The sequence below is a fragment of the Eretmochelys imbricata genome, chromosome 2 (assembly GCF_965152235.1).
Source record: "Eretmochelys imbricata isolate rEreImb1 chromosome 2, rEreImb1.hap1, whole genome shotgun sequence".
Taxonomy (NCBI): Eukaryota; Metazoa; Chordata; order Testudines; family Cheloniidae; genus Eretmochelys; species Eretmochelys imbricata.
Window position 1 is genome coordinate 224,184,640 of NC_135573.1, and position 8,980 is coordinate 224,193,619.

Sequence of the window (8,980 nt, forward strand, 5' to 3'; positions counted from 1 at the left end):
CACTACACCACTGGCTTGCGGTCTCCAGGGCATATGGAGTTTCAAGGGGACCTGTAAGGCATGTGAGATGCTTTGAATGATTTTTGACGTGAAATGTGTCCCGTTGTCAAATTCCATCCACAGGGGGAGTCCAAAGCGAGGAATGATCTCCTTAACAAACTTGAGGGCCACTGTTTTGGCAGTGCAATTACGGCATGGGAAGGCTTCTGGCCATCCACTGAACCGATCCACTATAACAAGGAGATATTTGAACGCTTGGGTCCGGGGAAACTTAGTAAAGTCTATTTGCCACACTTGTTCAGGGCCCGGAGTGGGTTCCAGGGCAGCTGGTGGCACAGGATGTCCCGGTCGGGGGTCATTCTTTTGGCAGACTAAGCAGTCCGCTTGTACCTGGGAAGTCAGGGGTCGGAGTTCGGAAGTGATAAAGTATTTTCTCATTAGTTGGATAAGTGCTTCCCTGCCAGCATGAGTGGTTTGATGTAGTTTTTGCAGCACTGGCCGGATTAGGCCCTTTGGTAAGAGGACCTTCCCTTCTGGGGAATGGAGCCATCCCTCCTTTTCCCGGAGACTGAGTTTGTCAGTTAGCTGTCTTTCCTCCCCAGAGTACTGAGGGGTTGGAAGCTCCCCTACTGATGGGATAAGGGCATGCATATGGGCGTTCTCAGTCTGAGGGGATGGCAGGGTGGCAGCCTCTCTTAGCCTCTCTATCTGCCCGGGCGTTACCTCTGGCCACATCTTGATCTTCCCTTTGATGGGCTTTACAATGTACCACCGCCACTTCCGAGGGGAGCCGGAGGATTTGGGGCCCATACTTGACTGGGGAGCCTTGGGCTGTCAGCATTCCCCTTTGCTTCCATAGGCCAGCATGAGCATGCAGCACACCAAAAGCATACTTTGAATCAGTAAAAATGTTGACCCGCTTTCCTTTTGACAGTTCAAGTGCACGGGTCAGGGCTATTAGTTCGGCAAGCTGGGCAGAGGTCCCAGCAGGCAAACCTTCAGCTTCCACAGTGTCATGGAGCGTCACAACAGCATAACCCGCCCTCCTTTGCCCATCTATTACAGTACTGCTACCATCAGTGTACCACTCATAATCTGCATTTGGGAGGGGTACATCCTTTAAATCCGGATGGCTGGAGTACTGGGCATGTATGATCTCTAAACAGTCATGTTTCTGTTCCTCTGTTTCTGGCAAGAGAGTGGCTGGGTTAAGGGAGGGGCAAGGCTGTAAGGTGACTTCAGAGTTGTCTAACAGCTTAGCCTGGTACCGAGCAATCCGAGCATGGGTGAGCCAAAGCCCTCCCTTTGCATCCAATAAGGCTCGGACCGTATGGGGAGTATAGATTTGCATAACCCCTCCCAATGTTAGCTTCTCTGCTTCCTCAAGCACTAGGACAGTAGCTGCGACCGCCCGTAAACATGCAGGCCAACCCTTTGCAACCTGATCCAATTGCTTAGAAAAATAAGCCACGGGAGGTCTATATGCTCCTAACAGCTGTGTGAGCATTCCTAGGGCCACCCCCCTTTGTTCATGTACATACAACTGAAACGGCTTAGAGAGATCCGGCAGGCCCAGAGCTGGGGCTTCCATCAATTTTCTTTTCAGGATTTTAAATACCCTATCAGCCTCTGGGGTCCAATAGAAGGGGTCATGATCTGCTCCTTTTACACAGTCGTACAGGGGTTTAGCCCACAGTCCAAACTCTGGGATCCATATCCTGCAAAAGCCTGCCATACTCAGAAATGCCCTGAGCCGCTTACAGTTACTTGGAGAGGAACTTGACAGATAGCTTCCTTTCTTTTTTTTTTTTTTTGCTTGAACGCTGACGCTCCCCTTGCCTTAGCTATAACCTGATCCCTCTGCACCTCAGACAACAGGGTTCTCAGGAGGATATTACAGTCATCTCAATTGGCTTGTGACTACTGAGGCACCCCTCAAAGACTAAAATAAACCTGCTTGGGTTCGTTGAAAATTCCCCAGCCTGTGTTTTAAAAGCTGCTAAGTCTATTGGATTGAATGGCACATGGGTGTAAACTTGCATAGTGGTAGCCTGACGTCCGTCTGCCCCTGGGCAAGCCACAACAGTCTCGGTAAGCAAAGGATAGAGTACCACCGAGGGGGCAATTTCTGTAACCCGAGGCATCCTACCCTTATATGGTGGGGGTGTGGGGGCCGAAGGGGACACCGGCTCTGCCATTACAGTGGGGGTGGGGGTCTGGGGACTAACGTTAGCTACTACCGAACCAGTCGGAGTCAAATTACAACTTTGCAGAATTACAGCTGTGTTCTATTTCTTAAAGCCATAAACGCTTGTGCATACAAATATTCATTCCATTTACCCATTCACTGACAAAACAAAACTAATTGGAGGATCGTGTTGTAATTAATTGACCCTCCTGGTGGCCACCACTCCTGGTCCTCTAGTTGATATTGAGGCCAGTCAACTGTACAGAATTGTTTTAATTGGCTCTTAGTCATTGGATTTCCACCAAATACCTTCTAGTTTGCTAGAATGCACTCTAGGGGCGTACACTGTGCCCTAACCCCTGAGCTCTGTCCCTGTCCCATACCTACAGGGTAACTCTGGGCGTCCCCAGGTTCCAACAGAGCATACACTCCGGATTTTAAAAGGTTCCTACCTTATCCAAGGGACCGGTTTTTCACCGTGGCCTGCAGCTGCTCCTCCCCCATGTCTAAGGGACCGGTTCTTCACCGCCGTCCACAACTGCTTCTCCACTATATGAGTGCCTTGCACCGTTGTGCCCTCCGGGGTCGATCAAATCGCGTCTCCTCCGAGGCCCCCGATGAAGCCACCGGTGCGCGCTGGGCGTCGGTTCTCGCCGCAATCCTCGACCTCCAGGAGGGGTCCGGGCAAGGCTAAATTGCAGCCTCGTCGCCCACCCAGGGACGCCAAAAGCTGTTGCCGGCACCCAGTGCCGAGAGGCTAAACAACAGCTGAAGTTGGTTCGTTACCCGGTGTGCTACACCCAATAATCACAACGGGGTGGAGAAGCAGAAAAGTTTATTTTAAGCTTCAAAAAGGTACAGGGAGATTTGAATCTCAAATCCTGTACCGAGAGCAGGAAATTACACAGGCTTTTATACATCCTTTTTCCCAGCATACTTAACCAATAGCAAGCTGCCCCAAGTATCCATATAGCCAGCCAATCCAGTTCCCAGCTAGTTCCCTGGTTTTCTGTATCATTTGTTAAACTATACATAAAGCTGCTTTATTTAGCATTGTTCTTTCATATCTGCCCTGTGTGGCCTTGCTTAGTTTCAGGCAGTCTGACTCTGCAACATGTTGTTGCAGATTCTCAGCATAACTGCTGTGTGTGCCTCCAGGCGGGGGGGCCAAAGACATCTGGGCCTAGTGCGAGGGGGCTTCATCGACACTCGTGGTCTTCCATCCCCTCAAGTTACCTAGTGGCCATGCCCCAGTGTCCCCAACAACAATTATGGCACTGAAGCTATTAACGCTATATTAAACTTGCCTTTTAATTAACATAAAGCCATTCTGTGGTTACATTTCAGTTTTAAAACACGTAGAATATAGTTATGTTAATTCAAAATAGTCTACTTCTTACCTTAGAACAGCTGTTATATTAGTTTCTTTCTGGGAGGGAGTTTGTGTGCAGGAGGGGCCTCCAGGCTGGTGCAGAGTGTTGGGGTGCAGGAGAGGGTGAGGGCTCTGGGAGGGAGTTTGGTGCAGGAGGGGATTCTGATCTGGAGCAGGTGGTAGGGTTGTAGGAGGGGGTACGAGGTGCAGGCTTCGGCTGAGAGGTGCTTACCACAGGCAGCTCCTAGCCAGCTGCGCAGCTGGTCTCAGGGAGGTTGCCTGCATGCCGTGGCCCCACGCCGCTTCTGGAAGCGGCTGGCTGCTGTCACGTCTCTGCGCGCCCCTGGGCAGAGGGGGACAGCGTGTCTCTGTGCACTGTACATGCCTGCAAGTGCCGCCCCTGAAGCCACATTGGTTCCCAGCCCAGGGGAGCTGCAGGGACAGTGTTAGGGGTGGGGGCAGTGTGCGGAGATGCCTTCCCACCACCCCCAGGGCCCGCAGAGACATGCCAGCAGCAGACCGCTTCTGGGAGCGGAGTGAGGCAACCATATGCAGGCAGCCTGCCTGAGCCCTGCTGAGCCACTGAACTTTTAGTGGCCCGGAGATAGCGATAGACTGGCGGAGGCTCCAGGATTGACCAGTCAATTGCGATTGACGGGTTGGTGACTACTGAATTGTATATAATTATGGATTAATTTTTGTGGGCCGAGGCTCTGGGCTGCAGCCCCTAAAGTCCCTGTGTTAATCTGGCCCTGGTTGGAGAGCAACAGCACTGTGATACCCATCCCAGACCATAGGTGTGTGCAGCATATTTCATTAGGGTGTGCACCCAGGGAATTTTTTTTTTTAAAAGGCAAACATTTATTGAATACTCAATCATAAAGGACATTATTTTTATTCATCAAACAAACTAAAGAAACTAAAACTTAACTAAACTTAATGTTTTTTAAATTAACAACTAAACTTTATTTAAAAAATACAAACTTAAAAAATGAAACAAAACACCAAATTTTTGCTGTAGTGATAACCAGGCGTATACAAAGATACAGTCAATTTTCATGATCTTTATCTTTAACCAGATAATGAACTAACCCAAATTGACCAAAACAGATTAAGGTTTCTTTATCTTCCTGTCCTAGAGAATGAGACGTCGCTCACCAGGTGTTATGGACTTAAATTCCTCAATCACATCATTGTAATTAACTGACAAAGCCAATTCTTGTTCAATGTACAAAATCATGAGTGAGTCGAGGCGCTGTTGGGACATTGTACTTCTTAGTTTGTTTTTTACATGTGCTAGTTTCGAAAAAGCTCTTTCACATGAACAGCTTGTACCAGGTAAGACTGCAAAGCATTGAAAGATTTGTAAAAGGACTGGAATGTGGAAGACCGATCTGATTCCTTTAGTCATTCACGCCACTCTCTGGTGATGTTTGTAGTGCTTCCTTTAGGAACAGATCCATCATAATCCCAAAACAAGCCGACTTCAGCTTCCAACTCATTCAACGACACTTTAAATTTGTTGGCAAGGATTCTCATATCGTCCCTGCCAATGTTCAAGCTCAGCAGCTTTCCCACTGCAGTCACAATTTTACAAGTCTCCTGTTCAAATCACTGGTCAATGCCGGTAATCCTTGAGTCTAGGAGTGGGTAAAATCAAGTTATTCTCTCCTGCTCCTCTTTTGTATCAAAGTGATGCTGGGACTCAAACGCGTCATCAATACAAGTGGACGTTTTTCTCTTCTTAACTGGAGGAATCGATATATCATTCTCTACGCACATTTTCACACTGTCATTGAAAATAGATTGAAAATATTCTGGGCCACTTCTCATTGCAGCCAAAGAGTTACACAAGCTTTTCACCCCTGTCATTGCAGTAAGTAAGTTGAGATCTGGAGCGTGAAGAGCCTTACTCACTTTTACCACCATCTGGAGAATAGGGTGCATCATGTGAAGGGCAAAGATGAACTTTAATGAATTTAGTTCATGGATAAGACCCCTGGCTTTTATTTTAGTGTCAGCAAGGCGAGTTGTTTCGATAATCTCTTGTAAAGCTTGTAAAATGATGGAGTAGTTTTGTTTTACAGCAGCCACTGCTTCTGTTCTGCATGCCCATCTTGTGTTTGACAGGGACTTCAAAGTCTTCAGCTGGGATCCTACTTCTTGTGAAATCTTCTCCATTACTGCATGTCGCACAGGACTCCCCTCCATGAAGGCATAAAGAGTCTGAACAACATGAAAAAAATCAGACAGTTCTGTTTTGTTTACTTGTAGTGCATGCATCTTCTAGGACGAGGTTCAAACAATGTGCATAGCAGTGTACGTAGAGTATTTCACTGTTTCTTTCTTTACATTTTATTTGAACTCCCACAGTACATCCAGACATAGTAGATGCGCCATCAAAACAGACAGACATCACGGATGACCAGTCAATTTTAAGAATGCCAAGGACATCACTTAACTGGTCAAAAATAGACTGAGCATCAACTGTTAATAGTCTCTGAACAGACACAAAATGTTCAACTGGACTATGTTTTTCATTATCAAAATACCGCACCACAATGGACATCTGTTCATGGTGTCCACAGTCAGTAGTGTCGTTGGCAATTATTGAGACCATTTTTCCATTTAGTGAAGACGTGATCTTTTGTTGCATAACATTGTGCAAGGCTACAATTAAATCATTTTGGATGCGATTAATCAGATAGGTAGCATTTCGAGGAGATTGTTGCATTGCACATGCTTTGCCATTACGGGATCATATTTTTGGAGCATATTGACGAGATTTAGAAATAAACCTATCAAAACTGTCAGCTTTTTCATTGTGACCCCTGAACGGTCTCCCACCTTTCGTCAAACACAGAACCATGTCAATCAGTTGCTCCATTACACTTCGGTTATGGCACCGTTCTTCTTCTTGTTTAGACAGATAAGCCTGCTTGCCCTCATCCAACAATACATCAATAGGTTTCCCTTCATTAAAACTTGACCATGAAGAACAGCTCAACACATGAGATTTTGACAGTTGGTGGTTTTTAAAACATTTGTTAGCCCTATGCCAGGTTCTGAATTCCTTATCAATAAATGCTGGATCAGTGTGACCTTTGTTTGCTGCATCATTAGAGGAGATGAAACAGCAGTAAAAGCAAAATGCTGCGTCCTTTGATGGGTTATATTCTAACCACCTACACTTTTCATACCAATCGGACTGAAAAGTTCTTTGTTTATTCCCTATTTTACTTCTAGGAAACATACTCAATCTAGGCTGATAAGGACCTCTAGATAATCGAGACTGGCGTTCTAATCTATTTTTTGGAATATCACAGACAGATGGAATGTTTGATGGCTTTAAATAGGAACTACACTGAACTAAGACAAAGTCTGTTTCTGTTGGTCATTACTCAGTTTACTGCATGCACTGGAACTGGTGGTGGCATTATCTTCATGTAAGTTCTTAACCGAGGAGTCCAAGGTATTTGCACTACTATCAGCACGCTCATTATAATTCAGTTTGTCTGCGCCCTTTCTTATATTAACAACGAACTGATCCATATTTTAAAATTAAAAGGGGGTATCATACGATTGAATTAAAACATAAAGCCACGGGCTTGTTATGCTATTTCACTAGAATACACGCGACAAAGATTACAAACACTGTAGACACTGCGCTGGGCATGCCTGACGCGGCCGTCTATATAGGTCACAGAATTTTCTAAAATAGTAGTCGGAGGGGAGAAAGGAGGACCAATGGTAATGCACTGTCGCAGTAGTAGGGATGCGTGCTGTGAGTGAACGCAGGCTTTCTATACATTTCTACAACATCTATATGATGCAATTCAGCACTTATTGCATAATACAACATAATACAACTGCAAAACTAAGCATTTCAGATGGTATCTTCTAGACTGAGCACTGAGTCTCATTGGGTAGATAGAAAGATTAACCTAAATAATCTATACAGAAGCCTGTGGAACCCCATAAAATTGGGTCCCTAATCCATGAACTATTAGAACTCATTTACAAAACTTTTCTTAAACATTACATTAATATATTGTCTCATACTATAGAATTAGAATTTATAATCCCTATTCCATGATGAGATATAATGTATCTTAATTAAAACTATCTTTAGATACGTTATTTCCTCAAAAATCCAATTTAAAGTAAAAAAATCTGATATTTTTGATTTTTTTTAAAGTCATTGATTTTTATCCACCCTAATAGCTGGGCATGGTGGGGACAAGGGGGGAAGGATTGGTCCCTAGCTGGAGTAAGGCAGGGGCTGGGGCAAGAGCACAGCAGGGCATGGAGGGGATTGGTCACCAGCTAGAGTGAGGCAGGGGCCAGGGGCAAGAGGAGCACAGTGGGGCATGGGGGGAGGATTAGTCTCTGCTGACTGGAGCAAGGCAGGGGTTGGGGGCAAAAGCATAGAGGGGCAGGAGCTAGTGTTGGTCCCTGGAGCAAGGGAGGGGCTGGGGATAAACTGCAGTTCAGCAGGGCTGCGGAGGGGGTAAACAGAATCCCCCCCATTCCTGCCCACACAGAGTGGTTACCTTCCTTCTCCCTGGTTCTAGCCAATTCTCTTTGTCTCTCTTCGCATTGAGCTGAGGGTGAGGGTGCACTGAGTACAGGGCTGGGGATGCAGGGTCTGGGAGGGAGTTAGGGTGCAGGAGCAGGCTGGGGGTTGGGGTGCAGGGTCTGGCAAGGAGCTAGAATAGGGGAGGGGGCTCAGGGTTGAGGTAGGAGGTTGGAGTGTGGAGCGCTTACCTAGGGCAGCTCCTGTTTGTTGTGAGGGGTGCAGGTGGATATGTGGGCAGGAGGGCGCAGGACCTCCCCATTTGGTGCAAGGGGAGGGGTTGGGAATGTGGGGATGTGTGCAGGAGTCAGGGCACAGGGTGTGGGGGACTGGGTATGTGTGGAGGTGCAGGAGTCAGGGCAGGGTGTGGGGGGTGCAGGAGTCAGGACATGGGGTGTGGGGGGCTGGGTACGTGTGGAGGTGCAGAAGTCAGGGCTGGGGTGTGTGTGGGTTGCACGAGTCAGGGCAGGGACCTGGGAGTGTGTGAGGGTGGGTGCGGGTGAGGTGCGCTGGGGTCGTGGGGGTGCTCCCAGCCCCCTGCCCTGAGCGGTTCAGAGCAGGGGGTTGGAGGAGGTATACCCCCATTCCACTCCCTGTCCCAAGGCCCTACCCCCGCCTCTTCTCCACTTCCTCCTCTCTCTGCCCGGCACACAGCCACCCAGGAGGAGGGGTGAGTACGCAGCAGGCTGGCGGAAGAGGCGGGAGCTTGGCTGCCCTGGAGCCGTAAAACAGAGCCCAAGTCGCGCCGCACCACCAAGCTTCTGCCCCCGCAGTGGAAAGCGGCGGTGGAGAAGAGAGGCCAGGCCGGGCCGGGCCGGCCGTCCCCCCCCCCCCACGCACCCCG